Genomic DNA, 17,213 nt, shown 5'->3' with positions numbered 1-17,213 from the left:
CGGCGGTCAACCTAGCAATGCATCCCTTGGTGGGTGTTAACTTTCCATTCTTCTTTCTTTCACTTCTCTTTTCCTACTCTTGCTACCCTATGTTTGCACCTCCCCGAAGACCTTAGTACTTAACGCTCGCCTCAGGCTCTGCCTTTTGGAGCTAACGTGCCATGCAGCTTATGAGTTCCATTACTTTCTTCTTATCAATGATGTAATGACTAACCCCATTACTTCCTTCTTGTCCAGAAACTTTGAACCTTAGTTACCCCCTTATTTCTGTAGCATATCTTTTTGTAAATACAGAAGAGCCCAGGGAATGATATAAGCAAATCCTTAAAATCCCACAACCAAACTCTATCAAATCTTAACACTTTGCCATCTGGTTTAATTTTTCTAGAAAAACCAATGAAATTAGACATCACAGATACAAATGAAGTTCTCCATATCTCTCTCCTTGTTTTCCCATTTCTCTCATACTCCAGATATAATCAGTGTCTTGGTTTTGGTATTTATCATTCCCTCCTGGTTTTCTAAAAATCTTTATTTCTTATAAAATGTTTCAAATGTAAATCCAAAAAAGGAAAATAAAATAACAAATGTTTACCTAATCCAGGCTAATCAGGTTTATATATTATAAGATGTTTATTTCAGAGCTTGCTTTTTTAAAAAATGGTTTCATGGAAGTATAATTTACATTCAGTAGCTTGAAACCCCTTCCCTATAGACCACCTCCTAATTTTATTCTTTTCCTTTCAACCCAATAGTAACAGCCATAATGATTTCAGTAATTACTGTTGCTCAGATAGCTCAGTGGTAAAAGAATTTGCCTTCAAATGCAGGAGACGCAGGTTCAATTCATGGGTCAGGAAGATCCCCTGAAGTAGGAAATGGCAACCTACTCCAGTATTCTTAGCTGGAAAATTTCATGGACAGAGGAGCCTGGCAGGCTACAGTCCATGGGGTCACAAAGAGTCAGACACGACTGCGCACACAGCACACAGGATTCTTCACCTTTATTCTGAATATACACGCATTCATGAGTGTGTGCATGTGTATGGGGGGGGGTGGGCATGCATATCTAATATAAAGGGTACACACACACATATATATACATGTCGATTCATATGACGCTACTTTAATGATTATGTAGTATTCCACCTCCAGTTGATTGGTAGATATTAATAGGTCGCTAAAATGGTTTATATGAAAGGTGTCATTACAATGGATACTCTTGCATCCTGTGTAGACACTGCCTCTACCCTTAGCAGCTGCACAGAAAGTTTCAGGCTGGGGGCCAGGAAATGATTATGTCCAAATAGTGCTGGGCTTGCTTCCACTTTTTGTACCAGCTCTATTTCTGATAATATTCTCTGTCCCTGCCTAATGAAATAAAGGCATTAGCATGTGGGAGGGGTCTCTCCCAGACCACATCAGCCACCAGGAAGGCTGAAGCATCAAGTACATTTGATGGACACTGTGCAATTACTAAAAACAATGTTGTAGATTCTTAGTTACATAAAAAGTGTTCATAATGTATTGTCAAGTAGAAAAAATTTCTAAATTTCATGTGTTATGTGATCATCATATTGAATGATGAGATTATACCAAGAAGATCCACGAATTAGTCTGAAGGGGGACTATTGGTAGCAAAATAAATACAGAAAGAGACTGATGATCTATTACATAAAACATTCTGATATAAATGAGTGATATAAATGAAAGAATGAATGTGGATAAGAAAAGGCTCTTGCTTACAGCGTAATGACCACAAATCTAGAAGCAATGATGGACTTGGAAAAACCATCATTTGATAACTAGCACAATAATAATTGACTCAGGCAAGAATCAGTAATGGATACCAAACTAGTGGGTGAAAGTTTAATGAGGATCAGATATCTGAAGGGAAAGTCACTTTACAGTGAGAAGCCTGGCAGACTCTAGCTTAATTCAGTGATCAAAGTTAATATCCTCAGTAATGGGACAAACCATCATTACGTGTCACCTGATCAGATGCCATGAGAAAGACCCATCATCATCAGCTCTGTGACATTTCTGCCAAAGCCGCACAACTTAAATCTAACCACAGGGAAACATCAGACAAACCCAACATGAAGGGCATGTTACAAAGTGATATCTTCAAAGATGTTCAGGTAGTCAAAGTGAAATAACAACACAAAACCTGAGGGGCCTATTGAGACTGCAGAAAACGGAAGAGACATCCTAGAGAAGTGCTAAACATGGTCCTAGGTGGCAGGATTTAGCTATAAACAGCAGCACTTGAATAAACTGGGAACACCTGAATGGAGACTATAGATTAGATGATGGTATTACACTATGTTTCCTGATTCTGATGATTATGTCATGGTTATGCAGGAAAGCGTGAAAAATATGCACAGAGAATGCAAGACTCATTGGAACATCATATCTGCTGCTCACTCTAAAAACTGTATAGATTTGAAAGGGAGCAAGACTGATACAATAAATGTATTCAAACGTCATTAATCAGGGAACCTGGGTGAAGGACATACAGCAGTTCATTGTTCTATTCTTGAAATTTTCCTCTCAATTTGAAGTTATGGTTTTTCCTGTGGTCATGTATGGATGTGAGAGTTGGACTGTGAAGAAGGCTGAGCGCCGAAGAATTGATGCTTTTGAACTGTGGTGTTGGAGAAGACTCTTGAGAGTCCCTTGGACTGCAAGGAGATCCAACCAGCCCATTCTGAAGGAGATCAACCCTGGGATTTCTTTGGAAGGAATGATGCTAAAGCTGAAACTCCAGTACTTTAGCCACCTCATGCGAAGAGTTGACTCATTGGAAAAGATTTTGATGCTGGGAGGGATTGGGGGCAGGAGGAGAAGGGGACGACAGAGGATAAGATGGCTGGATAGCATCACTGACTCGATGGATGTGTCTGAGTGAATTCCGGGAGATGGTGATGGACAGGGAGGCCTGGCGTGCTGCGATTCATGGGGTCGCAAAGAGTCGGACACGACTGAGCGACTGAACTGAACTGACTGAAAATAAAACAGTAAAAACAGAAAAGACTATGCAACATCAATTTCATTTCTATCACATTCATCCCTGTGATAGAATTTACACACAATCAAGAAACACATTTAATAAGTGACACAAGAAAGCCTTTTTTCTTAAAACAGCATTTGGATAAGAACTTACAAAAGCAACATGATTTTTAAATTATTTTTATTAATTTTTATTGGAACATAGTTGCTTTACCATGTCGTGTAGCTTCTACTGCACAGCAAAGTGAATCAGCTATACATATACATATATCCCCTCTTTTCTGCGTTTCCTTCCCATTTAGGTCACCACACAGCACTGAGTAGAGTTCCCTGTGCTACACAGTAGGTTCTCATTAGCTTTCTATTTTATACATAGGGTCAACAGTGTATATATGGCGATCCCAGTCTCATAATTCATCCCACCCTCCCTTCTCCCTTGGTATCCACATGTTTGATCTCTACATCTGTGTCTCTATTTCTGATTTGCAAATAAGATCATCTATACCATTTTTCTACAGTCCACTATGATTTTAACTATTAAAACATTCCGAAGGATAAAAAGACAGAAAGGAAATACAACTGAATGTACAGGTAAATGATCGTGGAATGGCAGTATTCCAGATGATTGCAGGCAGTTGGGAGTGGCCGTTAAATTTTCCTTTACGTGCCCATGTGTCTGATTTTTATAAGCACCATATGCGATTTTTAAAAACAAACCAAAGCCATGAATGAAGTGAGGGCTGGACTCCCTTCGGGGGTCCGCTTTTCCTGGGACTCTATGAAATCCCAAACGGGAAACCATAAAACTCAAGGCATCTGCTTTATACCTGATTCCTTTAGAAACTCCTTTTTTCCTTCCAATTCATATTCATCAATTCAGCTGTGAGGAGCAAACTGGTCACAGACTCTGCCCTTTGAGGGGCTTCCAAGGTGCGTATTTTAGCACAGGCTGACAACTGAGTTAGCTAATCTCCAAAGAGGGTGCCTGCCATCCCATTCAACAACATAAAAAGCAATTTGTATGTGGGGAGAAAAGCCATTTCAACATGAAAATTGGTTCACAACAATATACCTGATTTAAAAAAAATGACACGGAGGGGAACTGTTGGCAGACCCGCCCTCCCCGCCCGCATCCTCCATGTTTAACTCATCATCTTTTCTCTCGGCTGTGTCACCTCGAATGGAAAATGAAGGTCTCTCAGTGGAGAAACAAGTTGGGACAATTTTTTAAATTCTAGAGCAGTGAACCAGGACTGTTCACACATTCTATGAGAGAAAAAAAGAAATACAAAAACATTTTATTACTCTGCTCTTTCCCCCGAACACATTCTAAAAGTTTCAATGTCATTATCCACAATTCAACCTCAAAAATACTCCCTTGACCCCTCCCTGCTTGGTGACTGTACCTCCACCATCCAGGGTAGTGGTTGTAAAACAAACAGCACACCCAACCACAGCTTGCTCGCATCAGACTCCTCACTGCCTCCCACCCACTCACTCACTTAACAAGCACTGCTCTTTAGTCCCTCAGTCGTGCCCCACTCTTCTGCTACCCCATGGACTGTAGCCTGCCAGGCTCCTCTGTTCACGGGATTTCCCAGGCAAGAATACTCGAGTGGGTTGCCATTCCCTTCTCCAATCCAGGGATCAAACCCACGTTGCCTTCATGGGCAGGCAGATTCTTTACCACTGTAGCAAGTACTGGGTTGGCGAAAAAGTTCTTTGGGGTTTTTCTGGAACATCTTATGGAAAAACCCAAATGCATCTTTTGGCCAACCTGGTATTTATGGGGCTGCTGTCCAATGTCAGGCCAGAGCCCACTGTGATGGGGAAAGGCAGACCGCTCCCCACCCCCCAGCTTCTATGCGCCAGGCTCTTGCCAAACTGGGTCTCTTCCCACATCTCAGGATCCCTCACCCACTCCACACCAGATACTGCTTTTTGCTGTATCAGAACCAGATCTTTCCTTCCTAAACTACAGACTATTTTGCTACTCAGAATACTCTTTTCCGTTTGTCTTCTGCAAATGACAAATACCTACTGAATCTTTAGGATTTATAACCAAAGTCGGGTTTTTTTACCAAGCTTTCCTTGGGAAGGGAGAGGCGAGCTCTGATTCTCTCTGGAATTCTGTGGACTATTCCACGAGGGCAGCTAGGAAGGGTGCTCAGAAGTGCCCTGGGCTCAGCCCTGCCCCCCTCACTCCTGAACTTCCTGCTGGAGCTGTCCCAGTGCTTCTGTACAAGGGGCAGTACAGGGGGCCCTGCTCAGAGGAAACCCTGAGGAAGGCATTTCCCCTGGCCATTTTTCAAAGGATGGTAGACATAGCAAGAAGCCTCCTCGGGGATGAAACCCCAGCCCTGCGGGTGGGATGCCGTTAGTCTGGGACCAGTCAGTTCTGCCCAGCGAAGGAGGTTGGGGCACCCAAAGCCAACCACCTGCCAGACGGCGCCTCATGAACATGTCCCCATGAAATATTGTCTCTTGTAACTGCTCCTGTGGCTACTGGCCCTCCATCTGTTCCCCCACACAGAGGAGCTCAATAACTGTCTGTCAAGTGGCAGAATAAATGAATGACCAGGACAGCACTGGGTAGATCTCAAGTGTGAGCTGACCCCATGTAGGAATAGTAGAGTAGCCTCAGCAGGGCCCGGAAGCTGCATGCGGTGTCCCAGGAGGCAGGCTGTTGGAGCTCATGGACTCACCGAATAGGCTCGACTGTGGCTCTGACTCTGCACACACAGTGCTGGCAGCCCTGACTCCTGGGATCGGAAAGGGAGAATGTGTTGAGGCCAGCTACTGCTGCCCATCTCGGGGCACTGGGGCCTCACCTGACAACCCTATGGCAGCTGGTGTTCAGGTGAGAGGAGGCAGGTGGCACCCTTCTGAATCTCCCTCTAACGGAGGGTAGAGGACACCCACCTCCCAGTGGGGAACATGGCAGACTCCGGCTACAGCAGCCCTGGGGAGTAAGCCTAATCTGGCACAGTATTATTTGACTGACCCAAGGCCACAGTCACTGACTCCAGCCTCTCTGCTTCCTGGGAAGAGTGACAACAATCACATAGTGGGAAGGTCAATTTCCCTGCCTCTCTTTTCCACTTAGAGGCCCACAGCAGGGAAGGCCTTGTGTTACAGCTTCCTCCAGTTCCTTGACACTGCAAAAGGGTTATAAGGACAGACAGTAGCTACTTTTTCTTTAGCAGAATATCTTCCCAAATCTGTTACCTATTCAAGATGGGGCCCAAGCTTCAATCAGGTTGTCAAAGTGAAAGTGTTAGTCGCTTAGTCATATACAACTCTTTGCTACCCCATGGACTATGCCCCACCAGGCTCCTCAGTCCATGGAATTCTCCAGGCAAGAACACTGGAGTGGGTAGCTATTCCCTTCTCCAGGGGATCTTCCCAACCCAGGGATCGAAACCAGGTCTCCTGCATTGCAGGCAGATTCTTTACCATCTGAGCCACTAGGGAAGCACCCAGTCAGGTTGAGAAGGCCCCGATTATTTGACTCATTAAGTAAAGGGAACTGAGTTATTGAACATTGGGATAGAGGATTGAAAAAGTCAGGCAAGGTCCCTGTTCTCATAAAACTTACATTCCAGTGGGTTAAGACAGATGACTCATGAGTAAGCAAGAAGGAAGTTTCAGACAGTGGCAAGGGCTATAAAAAAATAAAATAAAACATGCAGTGTGTGGAGATGACTAGGAGGAGAGTGAGAGGCCCTCCCCAAAGACAAAACATCAGGGCTGAGACCCAAAGAGATAAAGGAGCCCATCATTTGGGAAGCTGGTGGGACAGCAACCCAGGCAGGCGAGCAGCCAAGGCCAAGATCCTAAGAGGGTGAGCCTGATACTGAGAGAAGAGAAGGAAGGTGCATGGACTGGGGACACTGAGTGGCGCTGACAGTGGCTATGTTAAGGAAACACTCAGGAACCACTGTTGCAAGAGTCCAGGAGCCCAGTCATAGGAATAACTCAGAGAAATCCATAGTTATGTTCCTGGAAGCAGAAATCTGAGATGCTGCCAAGGCAAGCACAGGATTCCCTGGAGGAAGACTGGTCCTCAGACTTAACTGCCCGCCACCAGCCAAGGGAGAGGGGCCCAGACAGGACTGGAGACTTTGCAAGTTCTCCTTAAGGCTCTGAATGTGATGGAAGCTTCCCCCAAGCTATGGACAAGGTCCCCTTAGGCTGCACATAAGATGACCCAGGTCTTCCCCAGCTGGGGAAGGCTAGCCAAGGTCATCCCATAGGGGAGAGGTATAGGAAGCATAAACAACTCCAAACAAGGCACCGTTTGTTCCCAAACTGTCCCTGGTCACTTGGACAAATAAACCCAAATACACAGCTGTTTTCTCAGTGCCTGAAGCTATGTCCCTTCAGAACTGAGTATAAATCAAAATTCTCATTGGAGGAAGATAAAAGCTCAGGGCTTACACTGGGCTCTCCGGGCAAGCAAATTGAGTCCTTTTGCCTACACATCAGTCTAAGATGGTGACTGTTAAGACCGACACTTTTAGCTTGCAGATCCGAATTCACTTCCAAGCAGTGTATTTAAGGATCTGCCTCTAACACCTCCGGGCTGCAGCGGACCCACCAGCCAGTGTGACATCTCCCTGTGGGCTCCTATACCAGGAAGCATGTCCACTGTGCTAACACGAGAGGCCCTTCTACACCCTGCTCTTTGGGAACATCTGGTGTGGGCGTAGGGGTGGCTGAGACTTTCATCAGAACTGTCTGCCTGCTGTCAGCACTGGATTTCCAGACAAGAGACTCCCTCAGGGTAGGAAGGTCTCCACTGTTCCCTGGGCCTGTGGCTTCCATCACAGGACATCATCTTCAGAGTACTCTGAAGGCTTTGGTGTCCACAAACCACTTTCACAGTGTCTGTCTGGCTCTCTGGAGATGAGGCTCCCCTGTTTCCTGGATAGCCTAAACCACTAACAATTCACATTCCAGCATAGGGGAGTGGACTTGGCCAGAAGTCAATTTTTCGAGATTTAGACCTTAGGATGGAAGTCCCTAGGACTGGGTGCTATGATGAGATGCCCTGGAATGGAGTTAGAAGCATCCTTTGAACAGTAGAGCATCAGGATGGATCGGAGAAAGCTGGCATGGGAAGATATAAAATGATTTCAACTTCTAGAAAGATGAAATCATGGCCAGGGACCTAACAAACTGCTTCCTTTACTAAAGACAGCAGTGGAGGGCACGGAGTAAGGGGATGGGGGAAGAGGCAGGCTACCAGATTGCCTTAACCAAATGGAACTTCACCTAAGAACTTTGTGCTTTTAACTCCCAATGCTCTCATTATACTTTTCTGATGATCCCAGAGGGGTTACACTTGCCAACAGCAGACTGCCCAAACAAGTTCAGTGAAAAAACCCTCAAAGACCTCTGGTTAGTCTACGAAGACCTGAATGACAGAAGCACGAGGTGAGTTCACACAGGGATTGACTTAAGGACACTGTCATAAGGGCACCCATATTGCACTCTGTTATTTGCAAAGGTCACTGAGATCCCAGGCAGCAAATGGCCTGAGGAACCTTTGCTCCTTCTGTTGATATAGGTAATTGCAGAGGGCCTGTATTATAGACTGAACTGCGTCTCCACAAAATTCATATGTTAAATCCTTAGCCTCCGACGTGACTGAGAGATAACACTTTTAAAGAGGTAATTAGGGTTAACTGAGTTCATAAGGGTGCCTAATACCACAGGACTGGTGTCCTTATAAGAAGAAGAGACATCAGCACACTCTCTCTTTCTATGCACACAGAGAGGAAAGGCCAGGACACAGCAAGAAGGTGGCCATCAGCAAGCTAAGAAGAGAGCCCTCACCAAAAACCAACCTTGCTGGCACCCTGAACTTGACCTTTCAGCCTCCAGAACGGTAAGAAAACACATTTCTGTTCTTTAAGACACTCAGTCTGTGGTCTTCTGTTCTGGTAGCCCAAGGTGACTAACAGCCTCATTTTGGGTTCAAAAACTGAGTATCTCCCATTTGGCCAGACACAAACCCTTTGTACTAGGGCTGCTGCAACACCATAGTAGGGACAATATATTCATTTTGTATTTCTGCTGTAACAGATGACCATAAGCTTTGTAGCTTAAAGCAACACAAATTTATTCTCATACAGTTCTGGAGGTCAGAGGTTTGGTATCTTTCAGGGCTAAACAGAAGGCGTTGGGAGGGATGGCTGCTTCTGGAAACTCTGAGAAGAAGCGTTGCTTTTTCCAGCTTCTAGAGGACGTTCAGGTCCCTTCTCTCCACCCTCAAAGCTGGTTGTGTGGCATCTTTTTTCTATGAGCTCCTGCCTCCCTCTTCTAAGGGCCCTTGTGATTACATTGGACCCACCCAGATTATCCAGGAAAACCTCTTAATCACAACAGCAAAGTCCCTTTGCCATATAAGGTAACATGTTTACAGGTCCCAGGGTCAAGATGTGAGTACTCTCGTGAGGCTGTCATTCAGCCTACCACAGGCAACAGCTGATCTATAAGCATTTTGGGGGGATTCCCAGAAGAAGCCGAAGTCCAGAGGAGCAGAGTCCTGTGAGGCCACCCGTGTTCAGCAATGGCCTCTAAGTTTATATGCAGGGCAGTTACGGGTTAGCAGCCAGTGGCTGGCCATTCCCCAGGGGAACCAGGGGCAGAGGCACTGAAGACGAAACTGCGCACAGGCCAGGACTGGCTGCTCCTCTCGAGAGGAGCCCTGTGGGCAGCATGCCGGGAAGAGCCCGTTTGTCCTCAGGCTGTGCTGCAGGAGATGCGCCCTAGCAGCAGCATGGGCAGCTGGACACACAGAGCCAAGACCCAGGCCACCAGGCTTGGCTATAGCCTGACAGGCCGGGAGATCTGGCTCTGAAAGGGAAGAGGAACTAAAGAGCCTCTTGATGAAGGTGAAAGAGGAGAGTGAAAAAGCTGGCTTAAATCTCAACATTCAAAAAACTAAGATCATGGCATCCAGTCCCATTACTTCATGGCAAATAGATTGGGAAAAGTGGAAACAGTGACAGACTTTCTTTTCTTGAGCTCCAAAATCACTGTGGATGGTGACTGTAGTCATGAAATTTAAAGATGCTTGCTCCTTGGAATAAAAGCTATGACCAACCTAGACAGTATATTAAAAAGCAGAGACATCACTTTGCCAACAAAAGTCAAAGTTATGGCTTTTCCAGTAGTCATGTATGGATGTGAGAGTTGAGCCATAAAGAAGGCTGAGCACTGAAGAATTGATGCTTCTGAACTGTGATGCTGGAGAAGACTCTTGAGAGGCCCTTGGGCTCCAAAGAGATCAAACCAGTCAATTCTAAAGGAAATCAACCCTGAATATTCCTTGGAAAGACTGATGCTGAAGCTGAAGTCCTTTGGCCACCTGATATGAAGAGCCAACTCATTGGAAAAGATCCTGATGCCGGGAAAGATTGAAGACAAAAGGAGAAGGGGACAACAGAGGACAAACTGGTTGGATGGCATCACTGACTCAATGGACATGAGTTTGAGAAAGCTCTGTGAGATGGTGAAGGACAGGGAAGCCTAGTGTGATATAGTCCATGGAGTCACAAAAAGTCAGATATGATTTAGCAACTGAATAACATCACCACCAACAGCAAAGAACCAGCCTGTAGAAATAGGCCCTCTGTTTCTCTTGTTGCCACACCAATGACCTTCTGGAAAAGGTTTTGGTACAATTCAAGCCAGGTAAACCAACATATGGAGACATTCTCTACATACCCTGCAGACACAGATGCCTCACCAAGCAGAGTGTTCTCTCTGTGACATGACCCCTCACTCTGACCACTCCTGCTGAATCCTCTAGGCAGCAGTACCTACTAATGTACCTGAGGATGAGGGAATTAAACATCATGACCCTGTCTGACACAGTGACCCTGCCCTTGATGTCCAGAGACTCAGAGACTCTCAAACCACAGCAGGGGATTTCCCTGGTGGTCCAGTAGTTAAGCGTTTGGCATTTCAAGGGAGGAGGCGTGGGTTCAATTACTGGTTGGAAGCTATGATCAAACATGACTTGAGGCCAAAAAACCAAGACACAAATCAGAAGCGATACTGTAACAAATTCAGTAAAAGACTTGAAAGCAAATAAATTAAATTTTATTAAAAAAAAAAATAAATAAACCATACAGTGGGACTTCCCTGGCAATCCAATGGTTAAGACTCACTGCTTCCACTGCAGTGGGCATTGGTTCAATTCCTGGTAGGGAAACTAAGATCCCACATGCCGAACAGTGCAGCCAAAAGAAAACAAAACCATGCATCATTTGATGAACTCCTAAATTTGTGTGTTGGGGGATGGTGGCTGTGCAGGGCTGGAGGGGACACCAGGATTACACACAGAGGGAGTGATCACCAAGGAAGAGGCAAACATTCATGGAATGCTGATGGGAAAGATAAATAACACCCTAAGTTGCTAATAAACACTGGCAGGACGAGCAAACAAATGCACTGAGCCCACCTGTCCAGTGGGAGGGCTTGACTGCCAATCTGGGGAAGTAGGGGGTCAGAACTAACTCATCCATTCATTTACCCACTGGGCAAATATTTGTCTAATGTGTGGTGTGCCAAGTAACACACTCAGCAAAGATATACAAAGATGAATCAGGCATGGCTCTTGTCCTCATGAAACTCCTAATCGGAGATAAACAAGTACATTAAGAATGTCAATGTGAATGATAAAAACAGCAATAAATACATGTAGGAATGTAGCAGATATACAGAAAAGGGAGTGACTGACTTTGAAAATTTACATTTTTAACTATTGGATCTGCCAGTCATACAACAAATATTTCTTGAGTGCCAACCATATACCAGGCTTTCTGTGGGATCTGGACGTACAGGGGTGACAGGACACACAATCACTGACAACACAGAGGTTCATTTTCACCTGTGAAATACCCAGAATTGGCACATTCATAGCAATAGCAAGAAGACTGGTAGTTGCCTAGGACTGGGCTGACAGGAAAAAAAAAAAGGTGGGAAATAGCTGCTAATGGGTATGCATATTTGGAGGGAATGATTTAAAAATGCTCTGAAATTGATTGTAATGATGACTGCACAACTCTATGAAAATATTAGAAACAATTGAATTGTACTTTTAAATAGGTGAATGTTTTGAATGTGAATACTATCTCAATAAAGCTGATTTTTTTAAATGATGGTGGTAGAGAAACATAATTAAGTGGTCACAATAGCTTGTAAAGACTTCCAGGATGGAGAAGTCCAGGGGCTTCCAACAACGTCTGGAAAATTTTCCAGCAAAGGTGACACTGAAATTGAAATTTATTTCTAGGGAAGGGCTTAGGCAAAGTTAAAAGCTAAAACAGTTATAGAGGGAAGAAAACGCATGGTGCATTTGAAAAACTGAAGAACATTCTAGAAAGCTTGAGAAGAGGACAGATGTGAGGAGGAGTAGGGAGACGTACAAATGCAGGTACAGACCATTTCATGAAAAGCCTTACAGTTTCCACAGGGCATGACCTCATCTCAGAGGCAAAGGGAATCTATTTGAAGGTTTTAAGAGGACACTGATGGAACCAGGTATGCATCTTAGTCATCTAGCCAACGAATGTCTGATGATAGCACCTTTGATGTGGGAGGCCTGGTCTCAGGCATAATGCTGGGAACAGAACATACTGCCTCAGGCAGTATACATAATTATGAGAGATCCTGACAATAAACAAGCAAAGAAATGAACCAGGTATTTATACACTTGTGGAAAGACTCCTCTGGTAGCAGGAATGGGGGAGAACGGATTGAAGGAGAGTAAGACTAGAAACACAGAGAGAGAATAGGAAGCTCTGGACATGGTCCAGGAGAGAGATGAGTGTGTATGTGTTAAATCCTATTACACGCCTCTCTAAAATAACAGCCCCTCTATCTACATCACCCATCCCAATCTTCCTTCTGGCCAGAAGAAGCTGCCTTCCATTGTACCCACTGAACACACCAAAACCTTACTTTTCCAGCCTTCTTTAGCTAGAGCATGGACAAGTGACTCAGTGATGACCACTGGGACCCAAGAGTAAGTCTGCAGAGGGACAGCTTAGAAAGGACTTCCTCATGCATAAAAAATGGCATGCAAGCAGGGCGTGTCCATCTTCTTTGCTTCATGTGATTGTGTCTACAAGTGAGCCGAGAACTGCCACAACCATCTTGTGACCCCAGAGGAATAACATTACTTAAGGAGAGTGGAGTGGAAAGTTTGAAACCACCTGTGTCTTAAATTAGCCCTGGAACTGCCCTAACTCTTACTTCTTACCATGTGAGATTTACAGAGAGACAAACAAAAAAATCTCATCGAGATTAAGTTGTTTTTTGTCGGGTATTTTATTTACTGCAGTCCAAAACAGTGTAATGTTAGGATGCTGGCAGTGGAAGTTTAAAGAAGTGGGCAGATGCAAAATTATTTAGGAGGAAGAAACAACAGGGCTTGGTGATTAATTATCAGTGGAGAAACAGATGTCCCTGAAGTCTGCGACTTTGACAGCTCACAAATAGACTGTCATTGGCAATGTCAGGGAACACAGGAAGAGTATCTGATGCGGACAATGTGGAGGTTCCTTTGATATGTCCAAGTGAAGGCTGATTGAGAATGGACAGAGAGGCAAGGGCAACCAACCCAAATAAATCCAACAGACCTATATAATATTACATAGTATATGTAGCATTATATAGTGTGGTATTATAGTGAGCATAGCAGAGTCTGTAGTACAGCAAATACATAGTATTATAGTACTATAATGGGCTTCCCAGGTGGTGCTAGTGGTAAAGAATCTGCCTGCCAGTTCAGGAGACAAGGGTTTGATTCCTGGGTCTGGAAGAATCCCCTGGAGTAGGAAATAGCAACTGGCTCCAGTATTCTTGCCTAGAAAATTCCATGGACAGAGGAGCCTGGTGGGCTACAGTTCATGGGGCTGCAAAGAGTTGGACATGACTGAGCACACCTGTAGTACTATAATAGTATATACATATGAATATACTATAATAGTGTGTTATAATAGTAATACTATATAATGTGACATAATATATAGCATACATCATATGCTAAAATATTTTACATCTATATAACTAATATATATTTAGTTATTACATATAATATATATGTACATATACTATATATAGATACAAATCTAAGAGCTAAACTTGTGTCAACTAATTATATATCAGTCAACACAGGTTCAGCTTCTAGATTTGTAGCTGGCTCATTATAAGGACTGGATGTCGTTTATTTTACATATATATACATATATGAGCTTCTCTGGTGGCTCAGATGGTAAAGAATCTGCCTGTAATGCAGGAGACCCAGGTTTGATCCCTGGGTTAGGAAGATCCCCTGGAGAAGGGAATGGTTACCCACGCCAGTATTCTTTTTTTTTTTTACCTTTTTACCTTATTTATTTTTAAAATTTTTTTAAATTTTACTTTATTTTACTTTACAATACTGTATTGGTTTTGCCATACATTGACGTGAATCCACCACGGGTGTACATGAGTTCCCAATTCTGAACCCCCCTCCCACCTCCCTCCTCGTACCATCTCTCTGGGTCATCCCAGTGCACCAGCCCCAAACATCCTGTATCCTGCATTGAACCCAGACTGGCGATTTGTTTCTTACATGATATTATACATGTTTCAATGCCATTCTCCCAAATCATCCCACTCTCTCCCTCTCCCACAGAGTCCAAAAGACTGTTCTATACATCTGTGTCTCTTTTGCTGTCTCACATACAGGGTTATCATTGCCATCTTTCTAAATTCCATATATGTGTGTTAAGATACTGTATTGGTATTTTTCTTTCTGGCTTACTTCACTCTGTATAATCGGCTCCGGTTTCATCCACCTCATTAGAACTGATTCAAATGTGTTCTTTTTAATGGCTGAGTAATACTCCATTGTGTATATATACCACAGCTTTCTTATCCACTCATCTGCTGATGGACATCTAGGTTGCTTCCATGTCCTGGCTATTATAAACAGTGCTGCGATGAATGGGGTACACGTGTCTCTTTCAATTCTGGTTTCCTCGGTGTGTATGCCCAGCAGTGGGATTGCTGGGTCATAAGGCAGCTCTATTTCCAGTTTTTAAAAGAATCTCCACACTGTTCTCCATAGTGGCTGTACTAGTTTGCATTCCCACCAACAGTGTAAGAGGGTTCCCTTTTCTCCACACCCTCTTCAGCAAATGGAACTGGAGGAATCAACTTGCCTGACTTCAGGCTCTACTACAAAGCCACAGTCATCAGGACAGTATGGTACTGGCACAAAGACAGAAATATAGATCAATGGAACAAAATAGAAAGTCCAGAGATAAATCCACACACCTATGGACACCTTATCTTCGACAAAGGAGGCAAGAATATACAATGGATTAAAGACAATCTCTTTAACAAGTGGTGCTGGGAAAACTGGTCAACCACTTGTAAAAGAATGAAACTAGAACACTTTCTAACACCACACACAAAAATAAACTCCAAATGGATTAAAGATCTAAACGTAAGACCAGAAACTACAAAACTCCTAGAGGAGAACATAGGTAAAACACTCTCCGACATAAATCACAGCAGGATCCTCTATGACCCACCTCCCAGAATACTGGAAATGGAAGCAAAAATAAACAAATGGGATCTAATTAAAATTAAAAGCTTCTGCACAACAAAGGAAACTATAAGCAAGGTGAAAAGACAGCTTTCGAATGGGAGAAAATAATAACAAATGAAGCAACTGACAAACAACTAATCTCAAAAATATACAAGCAACTCATGCAGCTCAATTCCAGAAAAATAAACGACCCAATCAAAAATGGGCCAAAGAACTAGACATTTCTCCAAAGAAGACATACAGATGGCTAACAAACACATGAAAAGATGCTCAACATCACTCATTATCAGAGAAATGCAAATCAAGACCACAATGAGGTACCATTTCACACCAGTCAGAATGGCTGTGATCCAAAAGTCCACTCCAGTATTCTTGCCTGAAGAATTCCATGGACTGAGGGGCCTGGTAGGCTATAATCAGTGGGGTTGCAAAGAGTCAGACGTGACTGAGCAACTAACACACTTTCATACATATATGGAATATAATACATATATATGGAAATAGTAGAAAAATCTCATATGTTGGTATGTGTTAGCTCCTTTTTGAAGTTTTCACTGAAATTCTATAGGGAAGGGACAAACGTCCACTAAAGACAGCTGACCTTCAAGCAAAGAGAGAATAAAATACAGCTTTGCTATTACTCTGTACCTTCAGCTTGGAATCAAATTTTACTGAGAGCCACATAATCCATTGCCTTGGATTTTAAAAGTCAATTTCTGTGCCCTAAGCTAAATATATAAAAATTGTGGCAGAAACTATTTGTTCCAGTAATGGCAGACTAGCCTTTATCAATCTAACCCTCTCACAGGTAACAATAACTTCTAAATAAAATATAGAAAGTAAATATTTGAAGGCCCAGGCTGGTGATCAAGAGCAGACAAAAACCAAATGGGATTGGACTCTTGAGGGGGTTAAAAAGACCATAAGGAGAAATCCATGTTTATATTGCTTTTCTTCTGAGGCCACTCCTGAGTCTGTATGAGTCATGAAGTGACTAAAACTTAAGGTGGAGAACCTAAAGTTTTAGAGGCTTGAAAGACTAAAGACAGAGTTTGGGGTCACCAGAAGAGTTGAAAATAGGAGATCATCCCAGGAAAAAAAAAGAAACTACAAAGGGAAAAACACTTCAAATCCATGGCTGACCTGCAAACTGGTCAGGCACAGGAAAGAATTTAAGGATCCCAACAGAACACAATTGCTATAGGCTGAAAGAGCTGAACAGAGACCTCAGCTTCTCCCCTCCAAAGCATGGGCAGAGTTTGGGTCCAAGTCACATCTAGCTGGAAGAATTGGTATAAAGCTTGGAATTTCCACTGAAACAGATATTCCTCTTAATAAAGACTATATTCTGAGACTAATGGATTCATCCTAAGACTCAGGGAAAAATTTAAATGAAAATGCCATAAAAAAGTATAAAAGAAAACCTTAAAGTTCCAGGTGATTGGCCAACAGTTTGACTACCTGCTAGAATAAAAACACCATTCAAAAAAAAATTAGCTAAAAGTTTCTACAAGGCATTATCCAAAATGTACAGTATACAACAAATATTTATTAGAGATGCAAAAAAAAAAAAGGTGTCCCA

General features: G+C 43.3%; 1 protein-coding gene across 5 annotated transcripts in view; it reads right to left on the bottom strand.

Moving 5' to 3' along the window:
* Positions 1 to 17,213, bottom strand: part of CALN1 (calneuron 1) — a 520,654-nt gene that overhangs the window by 274,336 nt on the left and 229,105 nt on the right. The gene's annotated exons all lie outside the window — the stretch shown is intronic.

Source organism: Ovis aries, chromosome 24 (assembly GCF_016772045.2).
Source record: "Ovis aries strain OAR_USU_Benz2616 breed Rambouillet chromosome 24, ARS-UI_Ramb_v3.0, whole genome shotgun sequence".
Lineage (NCBI taxonomy): Eukaryota > Metazoa > Chordata > Mammalia > Artiodactyla > Bovidae > Ovis > Ovis aries.
Note: the sequence above shows the minus strand (reverse complement) of the source record. Positions and strands in the feature narration are given on the sequence as shown.